The sequence below is a fragment of the Anomaloglossus baeobatrachus genome, chromosome 3 (assembly GCF_048569485.1).
Source record: "Anomaloglossus baeobatrachus isolate aAnoBae1 chromosome 3, aAnoBae1.hap1, whole genome shotgun sequence".
NCBI classification, from domain to species: Eukaryota; Metazoa; Chordata; class Amphibia; order Anura; family Aromobatidae; genus Anomaloglossus; species Anomaloglossus baeobatrachus.
This window is the reverse complement of record NC_134355.1, coordinates 152,920,687-152,940,585: the sequence shown is the minus strand read 5'-3', so window position 1 is coordinate 152,940,585 and position 19,899 is coordinate 152,920,687. Positions and strand designations below refer to the sequence as shown.

The window sequence follows — 19,899 nt, the reverse complement described above, 5'->3', positions numbered from 1 at the left end:
GGGGTTTGTAAGGATAGGCATATATAGGGTTAATAGGGAGTTTAAGCAGGAAAGGGTTAGTAGTGAATTTGGCGCATTTGCTCGTCAGGATATGGGGGGAGCTATAGGGATTTGAGTGGTCAGATGGTTAGGGCTTGCTATGGGATTGGTGGCAAGTTTGTTAGAAGGGGTGTGGAAAAGAAGGAGGATTACCTTGCTAAGAAGAGGAAGAGCGGTTGGGAGATCCTGTCTCATGGATCCAGGACCGGTAAATAACCCACCCACCTGCCCTTATTTATTGTGTTTGAAAGGAATATTAAAAATTAAAAAAAATATTAAAATTATACTTTAGTAATGTGGCGGTAAAGTGGTGGTCTTGATTGCTATGTTGCATGGCAGCTGAGGTGAGGAGGTCAGGGATGGCCTTGGTTAATGAAGTAAGGGTTCACATCAGAGGTATGCTGACCCTTCATACTTGCTTATGGTTAAGTTCCGGCTGGGACGGTTCCCAGGCAACAGGTTAAAATTTGGGAGGGACAGCACTGTGACATTTGTCAACCCTGAATCAGAGTGGTATGACTAGGGATAGTATTCTGGTGCTGTTCAATGGTTCAGGCAATCCAGGATCTCCTGGTTAAGGTTATGGTTATGATGGTTATCAGTTTGAGTATGTTCTTAATTCTAATTAATAAAGGCTACTGTGGCTGTATATTTCATTCGTCACTCAGCGTTTGTGTGGTTATTGTGCGTGTGACACTTTACAATACCCTAGTCATGTGTGAGATTTAATGACAGCCGTGATCTCACTGCAGGGAAAGTCCAAGTTGAGCATATACATAACTGTGTTTATGACACCTTTGAGATCCCATATCCAGACAGTCAGTGTGGGGTGGGGCAGTACAGCAGAGATGACAGTGCTAGGAGAGGAGGAGAACTGATAAAGGGTTTCTAATGTGATACAGCTAAACTCAGCTCCGTTGCAGATATTTGATTGCTAATATCTCTGCAATAGAGAGGCAAAATGAAAGGAAAAAAAAGTTTTATTTCAGCTCTGGAGCCACTATTACATCATGTGTCTACCGCAACATGAAAAAATGGCGAACGGTCCTCTTTAAAGGTAGCCTCTCAACTTATTCATGCTGCCCAAACCACAGGCAGCATGAATCTACTTAGAAGATCCCATATTGAAAGACCATCCCCTGAAGCAGTGCAGAGAGAAGCTGATCTTTGGGTGACGTCGCACTTGTCTCTTCTCTGGCTATCGTCCCCGACCAGTTCTTCTAACTGTTTTGTTTGAAACAATAGAGCTTTTTAGAGAAACATAGATGTGGCCACAATTATGCATCTATGGGCAGCATGGATCAGCTGACAGGTATGCTATAAGAACAATGTTCTCAGATGCAGAGAACTCAGTACTTACCCTGCAAGTCAGGAGACTATATTAGCCATATAAATATTTAAAAATGAGAACTGTATACTTTATAGTTGTTACTAAGATATGAGAAATGTATACTTCAAAGTTGGGCTTAAGATAGAACCTTCTAAAATACTCGTGTTGTGTTTCCCCCAATCAGGTATTGCCATTGGCTGGGATTAATAGGATGTTCCCAAGAGAGTCCAATGCTTAGGCTAAGGGCACATACTGAAAAGAAAACCTTCTCCAACCCACTCACATCATCCCACTGGAAAATGCAGACTTTACAGCCACTCGGATTTGACAATATTGGAATGTAAGTATTATCTCCTTCTTATTAAAAAAGATCAAAAATTATTTGTTCCAACAAGCTAATTGTACTGCTATGCTGCCTTCAATCTGAGTCTCGAATACTAGGACTTAAAGACTATTTTACGTACATTGACTAGACTTAAGGCTCCATACACATTTGATTAATGTTGGCTAAATCCGACTATAGCCATAGATTCGGCCTAAATATAATGTGAATATAATGGGAATCGTTGCCTCGGACAACTGATCGTTGTGGTTGATGTTGATCAGGAATGTCTAATTTCGGGCTGCCAATTGTTTTGGTCCCATGGAAATAAGCTGTCAGCAGAGATGTGCATTCTCATAGAGAACACAGGAGTGCTCAGCCAAACGAGTGCGCCTGTATATAGGAGATCTGACTGAGATGGCTTCCAGCTGAACGCTCTAATGTGGCCGGCTAAGTGTTTCCAAGGAGAAGAGTAGAATAAGCCACTGCCAAACACCTAGATTTATCTCTTGAGGAAACAAAAGTATCAGATGTTGAAATTCAGTGTTCACATTCTTTTTTTTGGGGGGGGAGGTTAGCTTGGCCAAGACAAAATGGGTGAGTTTACCGAACTTTAAGCTACTGTATATGGGGCTTTTAATGCATCAAGTGTTAAATGTGAACTAAAACAAATTGAGCATACATTTTTCACTATTATCAAAGTTACATAATTAATATAAGATTAGGATAATACCCATTACATTTCATTTATGAGCATCTATGTATGTTTTTTGCTAAAAAAAACTAGAGCAATGAATTCCAGAGACCTTGAGAATAGTTCCACAAAAACATGACGGTCAGGAATTCTGGGCATAATTTGAGAGTTTTATATATAGCCTGGAGAACTTCTTAATTCTGTAGCCTTTGTAACAACATAGTAACTGTCCTGGTATATTAATACCACAAGAAGGCAGAAGAAAGCACATAACCTTGCCTCCAGGTGCTCGGGATTTGATAAACCAGACGCAATGTTGTACAGCAAAGCTTGAAACTTGAACGCATTTTGCCTAAGGATATACTCATTTTAAAACTATGCAAGGAAAAGCAGTTTGATGATTTGGTAGGGTCGTGAACAAATCCTACATTATTAAAGTATTGGGATAAAAATAACTGCAGCTTTTTTGCTTTCTTACTTTTTCAGAATTTATCTAACTTATATTTATACCAGTGTAGACGTTCAAGAATGATTCAACCTTCTTTCCTTAAAGGGGTTGCCCAGGTTTGGCACAAAAGTCTGAATACCCACATCGTGCACAGTGCACACTATGAGGATTCTACAGTGTCGGCATTGGGAATGGGTGGTCATGTGACCACAACTATGCAGTATTCATGCTTCCAGCCACATTTAGATGTGTGTAGCTTCACTCCATATAAGTGAGTTGAGTGTGGCCACACACGTCTAGTTGGAGTATGCAAATCACATACTTGTGGTCACATGACTGCCTAGTCTCGCTGTCGGCGCCAGAGAATTCTGACAGTACACACTATGCTCGGGTGACTGCAGACTTTAGTGCCAAACATCTGTACAACTCTTTTAAAGAGTATCAATCACCAATCTGGGGTTGCTCTTTTTATTTAATAACACAGTCGGCTGCCCCGGTTTGGTGATTTTTCTAAAAAAACATATAGACACAAAACTACTCATAAGTGCCACTAATGTCTCTCAGAAGGGCCAGACTTTCAAGCAAAGCGGAGCCCGAAATTCAGGGCTGTGGAATCACGGCATAGACTCTGAGTTCCCACAACCCACTTCGGCTACTCTCGAAATGAAAGTAGATCTCACTCTTTGCTCTGCCGTTTTCTTTACTAAGCTGTTACCGAATGGTAATATCAATAGAACAGGTTACTGTAAGAGTGGCTGCGGAGGGATCCAACTATGGAGTGGTTTTATTTTTTCATGATATTTAGAAGAATCAACTATCTAAGGCTGCCCATTCTTTTATTAAATAAATAAGGAAACCCCACATTGATGATAGCTACTCTTTCACCCCTTAAAGCAATATCATGTACATGTTCGTGATTGTAGGATGATCGAGTGTGGAGAAGGCTCAGGATCTGAGTAACCTCTATACTCAACAGATGCAGACCATGTAAATCAGTCGTCTTTAACATCCGCGGCTGGAAACTGGTATAATGGTGTTGGCGTGTATAATATAGTTGATTGAATTATGGTGGGTTCAAAACCATTGCGTGGGCTAAAACAAAAAAATAAAGTAAAAAAATAAAAAATGTGAAAAATCTGAAAAAAAAATAAAAATTAAAAGCACAAAAGTTTAAATCACCTTTCTTATCCTCCATTAAAAATAAAGAAATGTAAAAAATAAATATATCTGGTATCACGGCATACATAAAAATCTGATCTATCAAAATATAAATGTAATTAAAAAGATTGGTAAATTCTGCAACGAGAAAAAAAAATCAAAATGGCAGAATTTAGTTGTTTAGTCACCATACTTGCCCTCAAAAAATGCAATAAAAACAGATCATTGTATCTTCCGTAAATTGGTTTGAAAAAATCTGACAACATGTCACGCAACGAACAAGATCTCACAGAGCAAACAAAAAAATAATAATGTTATGGATGTTGCAACACAAACCACAAATTTTGTTTTTAAAAAAAATCTACTTTTTAGACCTTATGCCATTTAATTATTTTGAATTAATGGTGATCTCCTTATTCCCTGAGTCCAGTTCCCCAAGCGATATTAGCTTTAGCTGGGAGATGTATCATTACATGGCAGCCATTCAGGGGGCAATCTATGTAATAATAGCACAGTACTCTAGAGGATGATCCCCAGTTTTTTTCTCCCAAGCTCATAAGTATCCTGCATGGGCACCTTTCTTTCTGATTTCTTCATGGTCATAATAGGGCACATACATTTGGGTTGTCCTGATGGGAAAATTAATTTAGTGCCATTCTACATGAAAGCATAAGGCTTTTATTGTGACCTTCAACTTGTCAATAATTTGATATTTGTGTCTATATCTGATTGGAGCATATGTGTGTACATGAGTGACGCTGGGATGCCAAAAGTCCAGAAATTCCAGAGTGATGCTGGGATGCCAAAAGTCCAGAAATTCCAGAGTGATGCTGGGATGCCAAAAGTCCAGAAATTCCAGAGTGATGCTGGGATGCCAAAAGTCCAGAAATTCCAGAGTGATGCTGGGATGCCAAAAGTCCAGAAATTCCAGAGTGATGCTGGGATGCCAAAAGTCCAGAAATTTCAGGACAGTCTATAAAAAAAGAACACTTTTTTGCCCTGACCATAAAAAAATTAAGGCGTCTGTGATTTTTTGTTAATCTACTTATACAGATTGTTTTGATAGTATTTCTCATTATCTTTAAACTTTTTATGAATGGAGCTGATGTCTTCATATCAGAATTATGGGCTGTAGACACGGATCACTTATAGTCAGAAGGATTTATTGTGTTTTTTCAATGTTGTCTGTGAGTTTTTCCTAAGCTGTCCAGGAAAAATAAAATAGCAAGATGGCATCCCTGGTGTGACGATGACTTCATTCTTTGGGGGACAAGGGATGGACCCCCTGTCATGATTGCTGGGACCCCTAGCAATCAGACACTTATGATCTATCCTATGATAAGTTACAATTTGCAAAAACAATCCCTTTAAACTTTGCTATCCTATTTTTGTATTGTTCTTGCTGCTAATGTAATTATTTTTGTCGCAATATATTATGAATATTAACATTATTTTGCCATTAATTTTATCACGTAGAGACAAAAAATGCTGAACGCACCATGAAAATGTCACCTTGGTGGTTGTCAGTGTTTCTTTATGATTCCAGCTAAATATGGGTGATGGTAGGTGCTGAGTCAACACATTTTGTACTAAGACATTGGTTCTCAAATACTGCAGAGAATTAACAGCTGCTGTAACCCAACACGGCAAGAGTGCAATCTTGAAAATGTAGACGACTCACCAAATTTAAGTATCTGAAAATGCAAATAAAATAAATGTTTTATCATATTTAACAATTTTATAGTTATAAATAAAAAAACACTTATAGAGCTCACACTGTATAAAATATGTTCTTCCCATTGCTGATTTATAGGCACAGTGACGAGTAGCTGTTGACAAACCAAAGACTTTTCTAGAAGGAATGTATAGGCTGTGGACGCACCCAGTTTGTGGAGCCTGATGGATTCCAAATTAGTAGTTTGCCCAATATTTATACTGTAATATAAAATGTCATGCCCAGTTTCAGATTTTGTAGCAGTTCCCAAATATTTTAAGGTTTTCTCAGGTTTTTTAACACAGATAGTTGGAATTGTTACAAAATAAAGACATAAAAGGTCCTTATTCGTTAAAGAGAATCTGTCAGCAGGTTTTTGCTACCTCATCTAACAGCAGCATGATGTAGGCAAGAGGCCCTGAATCCAACGATGTGTCACTTAGATTACTGGGTGCAATGGTTCTGACACAAACAGAGTTTTTAGATTTAGCAGTGCAGCAGAGCGCAGCAATCTGCCACAGGCACTATAGGTACAATGTCCATAGACAGAGAGCTGCTAATTGTAGCAGGATGTGTGCAGACTAGCTGACCTTTTTCTTTGTATTTGCCTATGATTAAGGCGTTCTCTAAAACGCGTAAAGCATAGTGAGGCATATGGAGAGATTGGTTTAGTCCATATATATACTTTTTATTGTGATTTAATAAAGCTCAAGTTTTTTTAAGACATCGGTGCTGGATATGTTTCCTTTCCCTCCCTCCTTTCAATGATTATGACAGCTGTGGACGCCAACCACGGATACCATGCACCGACCCAAATGGATATCTAGACACAGACTGGTGAGCTGGAAAATGTTCTTTTTTTGTTATTTCTAGCTGACCTCTAGCTGACCTAGTCCAGAAATTATAATCTTCTGAAGCTAAAACAAACATTATAGGTAAACAACAGCACAGTGCGATAAAATACAAATTACTGAAATCTCTGTGTTAGCCCTTACAGCATGCAGTCTTCAAATTAAATAGCAAAAACCTGCTGACAGATTCACCTTAACCCCTTCAGAACTCTGCAATTTTCCGGTTCTTGTTTTTGTTTTTTCTTCCCCTTCTTCTAAGAGCCATAACTTTTTTATATATTCATCAACATAGCCATATGAGGGCTTGTTTTTTGCTTGAAGAGTTGTGCTTTTGAAAAAAAACATTAATTTTACCATATAGTGTACTGAAAAATGGGAAAAATATCCCAAGACATGGTCCATCTAGTTCAACCCGTAGCCTAACATGTTGATCCAGAGGAAGGCAAAAAAAAACCAATGTGGCAAACAAGCTCCAATGGGGAAAAAAAAAATTTCCTGACTCCACATACGGCAATCAGACTAGTTCCCTGCATCAATACCCTGTCTTAAAATCTAATATACATAACTGGTAATGTTAAATTTTTCAAGAAAGGCATCCAGGCTCTGCTTAAATGTTAGTAGTGAATCACTCATTACAACATCATGCGGCAGAGAGTTCCATAGTCTCACTGCTCGTAGATTGAATTTTATTTTAATAACAAAAAAAACGCAATTCTGTTTTCCTTTTTTTTTGTTACTCTGTTTACCAATCAAATTACTTTATTTCATATTTTGATAGATCGGACATTTCTGAACTGAGCAATACTAAATATATGTATTTTTTTTATTGTTTTATTTTATATGGAGCAAAAGTGGAGTCATTTGAACTTTTGTGTTTATTTTTTCATATTTTTTAAAACTTTTTTTCACACTTTTTATTGTATTTACTTATACCCTTATAAGTCTTGAAGCTGCGATCATCCGATCGTTTGTGCGATGCAGAGCAGTGCATCAGCAATCATCACAGTGTGCCATGAATGCCGGCTCTCAGTCGGCATTTACTGGAAGTTCATCATGACTGACATCGGGGTCATCAGCTGACCCCTGGCTGTCATGATTATAATCCATCGGGGCCCCGTGATCACATCATGGGGCAGCCAATGAGAGCTGGGAATGCAGAGATTGAGAGTGGGATTTAACTGGTTAAGACCCATGAGCAGATCTCTTATACACCCGCTGCTGTTAGGGGTACTTTGCACGCTAAGACATCGCTAGCAGATGCTAGCGATGCCGAGCGCGATAGTACCCGCCCCCGTCGCACATGCGATATCTTGTGATAGCTGCCGTAGCGAACATTATCGCTACGCCAGCTTAACACACACTTACCTGCACTGCGACGTCGCTCTGGCCGCCGACCCGCCTCCTTCCTAAGGGGGCGGGCCGTGCGGCGTCACAGCGACGTCACACGGCAGGCAGCCAAATGAAGCGGAGGGGCGGAGATGAGTGGGACGTAAACATACCGCCCACCTTCTTCCTTCCGTATTGCCGGTGGAGGCAGGTAAGGAGATGTTCCTCGCTCCTGCGGCTTCACACACAGCGATGTATGCTGCCGCAGGAACGAGGAACAACATCGTATCTCCTATTGGTGCAACATTATGAAAATGACCGACGCTACACAGATCACTGATTTACGACGCTTTTGCGATCGTTTATCGGCGCATCTAGGCTTTACACGTTGCAACGTCGTTATCGGCGCCGGATGTGCATCACTTTCGATTTGACCCCGACGATATCGCAGTAGCGATGTTGCAACGTACAAAGTACCCCTTAGAGGTGCATGACGGCTGACCAGATCAGCCAACATGTGCAGGGAAAGATATGGGCTTGGACTGCGAGCCCGCCTCAAAGGCAGGGACACAACCTTGGATGTACCAGTACATCCAAGGTCGTGAAGGTGTTAAGACAGGCATTTCGTACACCAGTTTTAATTAGTGACATTCAGAACTAAGATGAGCCAGATTCATTAAAGGGGTTATCCAAAGGCAAAAGTAAATTTCATTTTAAATTCCTATCTACTTGATGCTATAATCTAAGCTATTTTCTAATACGCTTGTATTAAAAATTCCCTGCAGTTCCCTAACTCCACTATCTGACTGCTATTCTATTTTTCTTCTATTTCCTGTCTAATGACGATTCGCTGGAATGGTGTAGGCGGAGTTATACAGAGATTAAAAAATCAGAGAACTGGTCGATCTGCAGCAGATAAAATAGTGATTTTGTATAACATGAAACCAAGTAAATGATACATTGCTGGTATCATGATCTGTACTGTGGCATTATGATATTCACAAATGGAGTAACAAAAATCTGGTGACAGATTCTGTTTAAAGGTATGCCTATGTGCTCAGCCATACATGGACTGGGTGCATTTATTGCTACCGTTTTAAAGGAAATCTGTCACCAGGATTTTGCTATCCTATCTGAGAGCAGCATAATGTAGAGACAAAGACCCCAATTCCAGCGATGTGTCACTTACTGGGCTGTTTACTGTCATTTTGAGAAAACCAATGGTGTCTCTGCAGCAGATATAGCAGTTATACAGAGCTTATGATTATGCTGGACTACCTGCAGCACGCCAAGTAGTCCTCTAATAATAATCTACTGTTGACTAATCAGTGATTTTATCAAAACTACACTAAGCAGCCCAGTACATGACACATCACTGGAATCAGGATCTCTGCCCCTATGTTATGCTGCTCTCAGATTAGGTAGTAAAACTCTGATGACAGATTTCCTTAATGAATTAGACACATCTTATTCCTGCTCAACCATCATTAAGTGTAAAATGAATGACTCAAGACAATTAGTGGCGAATATAACTAAAACTACACTTAGAAGCCCAGTAAGTGAGACATTGCAGGAATCAGGATTTCTGCCCCTACGTTATGCTGCTCTCAGATCTCAGGACTCATCTTATAATTTGCTGTCCTGATGTGTTATCTCCTGTAGGTCATACGCGCACAAATGATGTCCTGCCAGGCTGGCAAATCAAACTCCACACCGAGAAACCTGAAAGTTCAGCAGTTCCTGCCCACATTCATAGAGCACTGACCCGGACCGTGAGCCGGAGTTACGCTCATCTCTAGTTACTTACTATAGGCCATCTTCAATAAATAAAGAAAACACAATACAATATACATAATCATATAGTCATTTTTGTTTTGACGTTACAGATGGGATGATATTGTTCTGATGGTAAGTCTAGTTGGCATGTGGCAGTGATTAGGACTTCTCTTCTTAGAACAAGATTTAAAAACTAATAAAAAAAGGCTAAAACTTATAAAAAATGTAGGGTTGTAGCAAAATAGAGAAATCCCTGATAGGCTGAAGTGTTCTGTACATTAGGTTACTGTCAATGTATTACACCTAAGGTCATTTGTCAGAATATTTTGAAGATTAATGGAGATAAAGTGAGGAATGCCTCTCCATGCTAAGGAGATTTACTCAATGATGACAGTTGGAAAGCGAAGCGCCGCGCGCTACTGCTATTTCAGCTCCAGCCAGGAGATCATTTGCACTGGACATAGCTGATAAGTGTTCCTATTATGCTTGTTTCAGACTTGGCACCCACCACTACAACAGCTATGTCGTTTTTTGCCAACTGGTTAGGAAGACTTTACACTGGATCTGGGATAAGGGCTCTGGTGAAGTTGGAACATTATCAATATGACCTAGTCTGTCAAGGAGAGATAAATGCAAGATGCTTCCCTCCCGCAAGGACGTGAACTGGGATTTATGTAACAATTGATTGACCTCTAGAGCTGACCTAATAGCTGTCACTCACACACAATTACAATGTTAACAAGGCTGAAGGAACACATATTGGATTGTTCTGCTGTCTTTCATGGTAATATTGCACGGCTGTTTTCTATACAGGATTTAGTGTTTTATTCTGTAGCATTTCCATGGCCTAACATTTTGTATTTTGATGCCTTGTCTGTGTTGTATATTAGGGGAATGGTAAAAGTTGAAGCATTTGAGTATGTCATAGAACATAGGACTAAAAATTAATTACAAAAAACAATATAGAATATTTTAAGCAAAAACCTACTATGATCTAAATTGAATTTCATTGGATTAACAATATAGAGCAGGGTTTTCCGGTTCATTTCCCTTCATGTAACCTCTTAGGGGTACTTTGCACGCTGCGACATAGCTAGCCGATGCTAGCGATGCCGAACGCGATAGTCCCCGCCCCCGTCGCACCTGCGATATCTTGTGATAGCTGCCGTAGCGAACATTATCGCTACGGCAGCTTCACACGTACTTACCTACCTTGCGACGTAGCTCTGGCCGGCGACCCGCCTAAGGGGGCGGGTCGTGCGGCGTCACAGCAACGTCACACGGCAGGTGGCCAATAGAAGCGGAGGGGCGGAGATGAGCAGGATGTAAACATCCCGCCCACCTCCTTCCTTTCGCATTGGCGGTGGAGGCAGGTAGATGTTCCTCGCTCCTGCGGCTTCACACACAGCGATGTGTGCTGCCGCAGGAACGGGGAACAACATCGTATCTCCTATTGGTGCGACATTATGAAAATGACCGACGCTACACAGATCACCAATTTACAACGCTTTTGCGATCGTTTATCGGCGCATCTAGGCTTTACACGTTGTGACGTCGTTACCGGCTCCGGATGTGTGTCACCTTGGATTTGACCTCGACGATATCGCAGCAGCAATGCCGTAAGGTGCAAAGTAAACCATAGTCCTCCTGCACACGTTGAGTATTTGGTAAAAACTGCAGAAATGGTGCCCGTGTTTCCATTAGGCTATGTGCCCACATTGTTATTTTATGTGTTTCTTTTCTGCACACAAAAAAGCATGTTTTGGCAGGAAAAAATGTACATTTTTTATTGCGTTTGTGCATTTTTTCATATGTGGTTTGTCCTGTCTCTTTTTGTGTTTTTGTTTTTTACTCATGGCGACCGCAGGGGTTCAGACACTGTACCGCAGCAATCGCCGCAAGGTCTCCAGCTGATGTCACAGCAGGGACCCAGCTTTCACTGACCAAAGAAGTGCCCGCGCCACTCCTGGCAGTTTAACCCCCTGAATACTGCAATTAGTGTAATCGCAGCATTCAGAAGGCAGGGAGAGGAATTGCTTACCTCTCCCTGTAATGCGATCAAAGGGATTCGATCACTACAATAGTAACCCTGTGTCATCATCATAACGACCCCGGGTTACTGAGCTATGGAAAGCCTCACACACAGTGTGTGAGGCAAAGTGCTGCAATATAATCCCCTGTAGTGATAAAGCATTGCAGGGGATTATAGGGGTTTATGTTACATTTCTACAACAAAATCTGCAAGAAAAAAGAAGCAGCATGGGCACAGCAAGTCACGATTCTCATAGACTTTGCTGAGATGCTTTTTCCTTGCTTGTATTGATTAAAATAAGCAAGGAAAAACACATAAAAAAAGCACACAAAAAATGCCACGTGGGCACATAGCCTTCCTGTGATTGTTCCACTCCTGGTTTTGGCTACAAATACTGATATAAAAACTCACCAAATACTCAACGTGTGCACAAGGCCTTATGATGTATTTATACTGCCCGATTATTGGGAAAGAGTTTCTCAATAATCGAGCAATGTAAACAGGCTGTCAATCACAAAACACTCACTTGTTGAGTGAGATAATTTTTTAAGCAGACTGCAAAATGATTGTTCTTAGCAGCACATTAACCTGTGTAAAAACAGTACATGTGCTGCCGAGAACATTGGCAGCCTGTGCATATAGAACAATTACTGATCATTGTATGTGCAGCTGAAATGATATCTACCAATCTAAACAATAGTAAATGAACATTAGTAGACTAGCTGTTTGGCAGTTGTTTACCACCTCAAGTTGTGCGGTGTAATCCCACCTTTAGGCAAAATTGTTGGGTTCTTAATAGATTAAAGGCCGCTTTACACGCTGCGATATCGTGACCGATATCGCTAGCGTGGGTACCCGCCCCCATCGGTTGTGTGACATGTGTAAATCGCTGCCTGTGGCACACAACATCGCCCAGACCCGTCACACTACTTACCTACCCTGCGACGTCGCTGTGACCGGTGAAATGCCTCCTTTCTAAGGGGGCGGTTTGTTCAGCGTCACAGCGACGTTACAGCTGCGTCACTGAACCGCCGCCCAATAGAAGCGGAGGGGCGGAGATGAGTGTGACGAACATCCCGCCCACCTCCTTCCTTCCGCAATGCGGGTGGGAGGCAGGTAAGGAGAGGTTCCTCGTTCCTGCGGTGTCACACGTACCGATGTGTACTGCCGCAGGAACGAGGAACAACTTCGTTACTGCTGCAGTAACGATATTTGAGAATGGACCCCCATGTCACCGATGAGCATTTTTGCACGTTTTTGCAACGATGCAAAATCGCTCAAAGATGTCAAATGCAACGGCATTGCTAAAGCAACCGGATATGCGTCACAATTTCCGTGACCCCAACGAGATCGCTTGAGCGATGTCGCAGCGTGTAAAGCGGCCTTAAGATACATTATTTTTTTACTTTCCAGACACATATTGGGAGAAATGGTTTATGTAATTTGGGTCAAACTATGGATGTGGCACCTATCTTACATTTGATATGCCAAATAGTTAAAATGGTTGACCTGCAAGTATAAAGCAACTGACAAAAAAAGATGTTCAGAGATCAAAAGGACCAGTAGGAAAGCTGAGGTTATATATAATGATCAAAATAATTGGTCTTCAAACCTCAGATAAATCACTTTATTTCCTTTAGTCCAGCCTTCGAGAATTTTTTTAATATTGTATGGTCCATAAATTACATAATAGTAGTAGAAGCAGGAGAACAAACCCTGTGCCCCAGATTTAAGGTGGACAGAAGCTAAGCATATTCAATGGTATTGTTAAAATCTATTAAATAAGGGCTTCAAGAGATCCCCATATCTACTTTCTTGGGCCGTTAATATTACCAATCAATGCTATGTAACTTTACCCATAGGAAAATGTAAATAAAAAAAACTAGATAGCAAATCCTGTTCCGACCTAAAGGCCCCGTCACACTAAGCAACATCGCTGCTAACGAACAACTTTTGTGACGTTGCTAGCGATGTTGCTGTGTGTGACATCCAGCAACAACCTGGCCCCTGCTGTGAGGTCGTTGGTTGTTGCTGAATGTCCTGGGCCATTTTTTTTTTGTTGCTGTCCCGCTGTGAAGCACAGATCGCTGTGTGTGACAGCGAGACAGCAACAACTAAATGTGCAGGCAGCAGGAGCCGGCTTCTGCGGAGGCTGGTAACCAATGTAAACATCGGGTAACCAAGAAGCCCTGTCCTTGGTTACCCGATATTTACCTTTGTTACCAGCCTCCGCCGCTCTCACTGTCAGTGCCGGCTCCTGCTCTGTGCACATGTAGCTGCAGCACACATCGGGTTAATTAACCCGATGTGTGCTGTAACTAGGAGAGCAAGGAGCCAGCGCTAAGCATTGTGCGCTGCTCCCTGCTCTGTGCACATTTAGCTGCAGCACACATCGGGTTAATTAACCCGATGTGTGCTGTAACTAGGAGAGCAAGGAGCCAGCGCTAAGCATTGTGCACATGTAGCTGCAGCACACATCGGGTTAATTAACCCGATGTGTGCTGTAACTAGGAGAGCAAGGAGCCAGCGCTAAGCATTGTGCGCTTCTCCCTGCTCTGTGCACATTTAGCTGCAGCACACATCGGGTTAATTAACCCGATGTGTGCTGTAACTAGGAGAGCAAGGAGCCAGCGCTAAGCATTGTGCGCTGCTCCCTGCTCTGTGCACATTTAGCTGCAGCACACATCGGGTAATTAACCCGATGTGTGCTGTAACTAGGAGAGCAGGGAGCCAGCGCTCAGTGTGCGCTGCTCCCTGCTCTCTGCACGTGTAGCTCCGTGCGGTGGTAACCAAGGTAAATATCGGGTTGGTTACCCGATATTTACCTTAGTTACCAAGCGCAGCATCTTCCACGCGGCGCTGCTGGCTGGGGGCTGGTCACTGGTGAGCTCACCAGTAACTTGTGTAGCGACGCTCCAGCGATCCCTGCCAGGTCAGGTTGCTGGTGGGATCGCTGGAGCGTCGCAGTGTGACATCTCACCAGCAACCTCCTAGCAACTTACCAGCGATCCCTATCGTTGTTGGGATCGCTGGTAAGTTGCTTAGTGTGACTGGACCTTAAGACATGTGAATTACCTGTTTTAATTGGCACATTTTGTTAGGGAAAAATGTTTATAGGAAAGGTAAAATTCCTAAAATGAAATTGATTCAGGAACCTTGATATGAGGAATATACAGTTTAATGATTTGCAGGGACTAGCAATGGTTTAGAAATACTGAGCAAATATTAAGATGTTGGGGTAGAACGTTACATTTTAAAATGGTTACTCCCAAATAGTGAGATTTTTCCTATCTTTAGGATTGCTTGTACCCCTGTCTTGTATAGAGTGAAGGTGTACATGCTTGACCTCCACTCAATTCATTGTCTATAGCATGGGTCCCCAATTCCAGTCCTCAAGGGCCGCCAACAGTGCATGTTTTCAGGATTTCCTTAGTATTGCACATGTGATCATTTAATCACCTGCACAGTGGATGATTCCAACACCCATGCAATGCAAGGGAAATACTGAAAACAAGCACTGTTGGCGGCCCTCGAGGACTGGAGTTGGGGAACCTTGGTCTATAGGAATACGGGAATAGCCAGACACTGTTCATATTGATGGGAGATAGCTTAGTATCTTGAAAATAATCTTCTTAGAAACAATTCCCATGGCTATGATCATCGAGGTGTTGCTATCTACCATTGTTGTATTTGCACTCAAATGCAGGATAGCCTATGTAAGATTATGATTTACTAAAAAGCAAGAACAATGTGCCATGTAAAGGTGTCAAAGATGCCATCTATCAATAGCTCACTCCAAAATGTGACAAACTCTCCAAAGTTACTTTTCACAAGTGTGTCACGTCCAAAGGTTACATCTTGTGTTGGAGTGGATTTACTTTTATTTGATGCTGAAAGGGTTAAGGACTCTTTCTTTTATGGCTGAGATTACTCATAGCCTTAATCACAGCTGAACAACTTGTCATCACACCCTTCCACTATATTTACCCACTCCTGGCTTTACACCATGCTAGTGATAGATATTCTATACTGACCACTTAGGTAGGAGAAGCTGAGATATCGTTTCAGTTGCAGCTGTGAAGTTTCCTGCTGATGAAACCTAGGAGTGTTTTTTGTTGTGTCTTTGCAACTAACCAATTCACTTACCTTCCTTGTGTTGTTATATTGTAGCAGTGGGACTAGTGTCTCACTGACCAACTCAATAGTCAAAGTAGGTTCAGGGTCAGTGAGGGCCTAGGCACGTGACGGCGCATGGGGGAAAGACCCATCTAGTGATTTTAGAGTGCTCAAGGATCAGCCACAGGTGAGTGTTAGGTGGTGACCCCTTTTCCTCTCTCACTATCACCAGGGTCTTCCTCTACATTTTCCCTGGTTTTCCCTTTGTGTTGCGCTACGTGCTGGTCATTTCCTCGCCCCGTCATGACATTACCTTAGCTTCTAAGCCAAAAGGCCCCATAAGGGGCAAATGGTAGCAACTTCTTGATTAAGCTTAAGGCTGCTTTATACACAATGATATTGCTAGCGATCTCGTTAGCGATGTGACACACCAAATTGTAGATACGATTTGCCGAGATCGCACATAGTTCTTTTTTGTAGCACTGTGCGATCTCAGCAAAACGTATCTACGATCTGGCGTGTCACATCGCTAACGAGATCGCTAGCGATGTTGTATGTAAAGCAGTCTTTAGGAAGGAGTCTGTTTCTAGGCATCTTACGAAGGAGAAGCAGGGAATTGTAGAGTAAAAGACTTTTCTATACATTACATATTTATCAGCCTAAAAGTGTTTGTCCTATGTGTTTCATTACAATGCTTGCATCTTTCTACGCTCACACTGTCTTACAGAGATATCAGGCTTCTATATAGCACAACTGTGACAAATTATAAGTAAAACTGCACTTTAGTGCTCTGGACTTTACAAAAATAAAAAAATAATTAAGATGAATTATGGTGGCTATGTCTACTAATTCTTATCAGTATATGGTGTCATTCCCAACTGTTATTACTGGAGCCACAAGTAAAGAAATTATTTATATGTTATCACTATAGTAGGTATTCACAGTTCACTTCAATGGCTGTAACATATCTATATACAATATGATTCTAATGTTTTATTATAATAACAGAGAAACTAATTAAACTAAACATAAAATATTCTGGAAATATTAGATTAATTCACATCCCCCTGTACTCAGTGATACCGGCTAGTCTTGGCCACAAGCCACAAATAACTTATTGCAATTGATATGTGGGTTAATGCTCTCTTTTTCCTCCTGGCCCTCCGGATGCCATGCAGTGAAAACTCTCTTTCAGAGTCAGGAAATCACATTTTCTACAACATGTAGTTACTTACCATATGGTCTGCCAGTGAATGAGACCACTGTTCTACCAGACTACAAGTAAAGGGAACATTTATTTTATTAAGCTTAATAGTATACTTCAGTCTGCAACAAAAGCAAGATGGAAGTCTGCAGGCCGGACAGGACCAGGATTGTGTGCTGTATCCTTATGTTACTACTAAACCAACATTGTAATTATTAGTAGTAATAGTCGTAGAAGGAGAAACAGAACGAGTTTCTAAGGTGCAAAAATCAAATACATTTATTGGAAAACAAGTGATGAGAATCCATAAAATCATCAATAATTAAAAGATGTTACAAATTCACTGGACGGCAGGTGACATGGTATAGGGTTAATGATGATCCTTGCAGAGTACCACCATTGCATATTAGTACAAATGTTATAGACATAGTGTACACTTACATATGTTGCAGCACACAATCTAGGATAAAGCATAAAACACCCATGCTAGGGCTGATAACACAATATAGCTTTTTTCATTGTTAATAAACATGACTGACAAATCCAATGACATGATCCGGGGTATAAGACAGTATACATGCACTGGACAATGCGGGGCACTCCGGGTTTTTCACCTGCGTGCCCCCTGACTGCTGTGCCCTAATGGCCGTCATATGTAATACCCTCTGCCTCCTCCCCTATGATGTGCTTTCCCCTCCTACTTCATTCTCCTTAAATTCCCCTGACCTCCTCCTTTCGGACCCGGAGCTCATCTCCCACCCTAACGCCCTCTTGTCTTTAATATTTTACTATTGTGCCTCATCAAGTTACAGCAGTTTCTAGGTTAAATACGAAGACGTTCGTGCATCGGAAGTCTGGTCAGAACACACCGCTTTGTGACTAATGGTTTACTAGGCCGATTACCTGATGTCGAGAATTGTGATCTACTTGATCCACAAAAGATGAGAGTGTTGTTGTTTTATCTACCTCTCCTGTAAAGAGTTATGTAGTTGCCAGGGGTGATCTTACGAGCCGGCTGTTAATTATGCGCGCACACCCCGCCCATCATCCCGCCCACCTGTCAGCGCCGGCTTCAGCACTGAGGGATGATGGGCGGGAGGATGGGCATGCATATGAAATGATCGGTCCCATGTGGTCACGGCAGGCTGCTACAGCCTGCTCATGCCCCCGATGACTCGCTCCACCGCAGCACCCTCATTCCCCGCAGCCACATTCAGACTATAAGACACACACCCCCACTTTCCCCCAACATTTGGGGGGAAAAAAGTGTGTCTTATAGTCCGAAAAATACAGTATGTGGAACTTTGGTTCGGGACGTTGGGTTGCGGCAGTCGAGCATATTCACACTGTGGCAATTTCACAGACAAAACCTACAATACAAACAAAATAAGCTGTAAAAAGTAATAGTGGATATAAATAACGTTGAGTACTTAGTGCTCACTTTGATTAAAAAAAAGAGTAAGCTATCCCACTGTGACAAGGTGTACCCCAATCAGTATGATCCCTAATTAATATTAAAACCTTACCTTGTGCAAACACATCAATGTAGATGGGAGCAGAGAAGGGTTAGGGCTGTATGTATGGATACCCCGCCATGAGTAGCTACATAAATGAAATATTCAGCTCAAGAACAGAGGGATATTGCCCCTCATTATATATATCACAAATAAAAACCAAAGCGAATGTAAAGACATGAGCTGGAGTATAAGTTGGTATAAATGCACAGCATAGAAGCATATCACACTGTGGGCATTTCACAGACAAAACCTAAGATCACAAGAAAATAAGGGGGCAGAGCAAGAAGTCGTGAGTTATACCAGCGCCGCTCCCTGATGATGCTATATTTGAGGCTGGTGCTAGAGGCTGTGGGGCAGAGCTGGTGCCACTCACTGCATTTAGGACTGCTCTCTGCCAACATCTGTCACGCAAGCAATGGAAGCAGCAGCAAATAGAGGAATAGCATGCCAGTGCCCCACTAACCTCAGCCACAGTGTCCTTCACTCATTATTCAGGATCCAGGACATCCTCAGGGGAAATCTAAGAACTAGTAAGTAACTTCAGCTTCACCCTCTGATGATATCCTGTTCTAGGAAGGGTGATGGACGCTATGGAAAGCGAGTTCAGCCCCAGCCTCCAATGACATCATGTTTGAGATGATTCTAAAATGAAACGTCACATGAAGTACAGTAAAAACACACCTTTAGGGGTTAGTTAGTTAGAGAGAAGTATAGAAATTGTAAAAATAAAGATAATTACAAAAGTGGTTAGGGGGTATCTATATGTGACGCCCTGGCAAAACCAGGTAGTCACAGATAGGCCCCTGCACAACACCTTCCCCCACTTGGGAAACATACAGCCAACCTAGAAACCCTAGTCACCTCCCTTTAGGGAAAGATAGACACACTAGTGGGCGTGACCAGGCGGTTGGACACGCCCACCCAGGGTCTAGATAGCCCGTGGCAGGAAAACAAGCAGTTCTAGTCAAATTAGCTTTGAGTTCAGTTTGGAGAGGAGTGTGGGCTGGAGCTAAGTGTAGCTCCAGTGGAGGAAGTTCAAGTTGAACGGGACCAGGGTAGGAGCCCTGGTGCCTTGGCTTGGAGGCAGACGGTGGTCTCCATCAGCAGGAGACGGGAAGATGGCTCGGCAGAACCGAGGTGGACCAGGATAGGGTTGTAGCCCACCGGTACCGACACAGGGAACCGACCCGGAAACCATAGCACAAAGGGGGGTACTTGGACCCTGAAGCCAGAACCAGAAACAAGCGGACTGGTTAATTCACCGATTGAGGCCAGGACTAGAGGTCCTGTCCCACCCAAAGTCCCGAAGACAACAGCCCACCAATAGTGATAGGAGGTCACTGCCAGGGCCCATAGATCCCACGGGCCAGCG

The 19,899-nt window shown here is 42.2% G+C and overlaps 1 protein-coding gene across 5 annotated transcripts in view; it reads left to right on the top strand.

Annotated features, from left to right (window-relative positions):
- PLEKHG1 (pleckstrin homology and RhoGEF domain containing G1) overlaps positions 1-19,899 on the top strand; it is a 356,257-nt gene that overhangs the window by 62,257 nt on the left and 274,101 nt on the right. For 3 of the 5 annotated variants that reach the window (XM_075339532.1, XM_075339533.1, XM_075339531.1), the window contains exon 2: positions 1,554-1,709. The exons of 1 other annotated variant lie outside the window; for it this stretch is intronic. The gene's annotated coding sequence lies outside the window, so the exon portion shown is untranslated. Of the gene's footprint in view, positions 1-1,553; positions 1,710-19,899 lie in introns of those variants that run through there. One more of the 5 variants, XM_075339536.1, reaches the window with a different exon arrangement.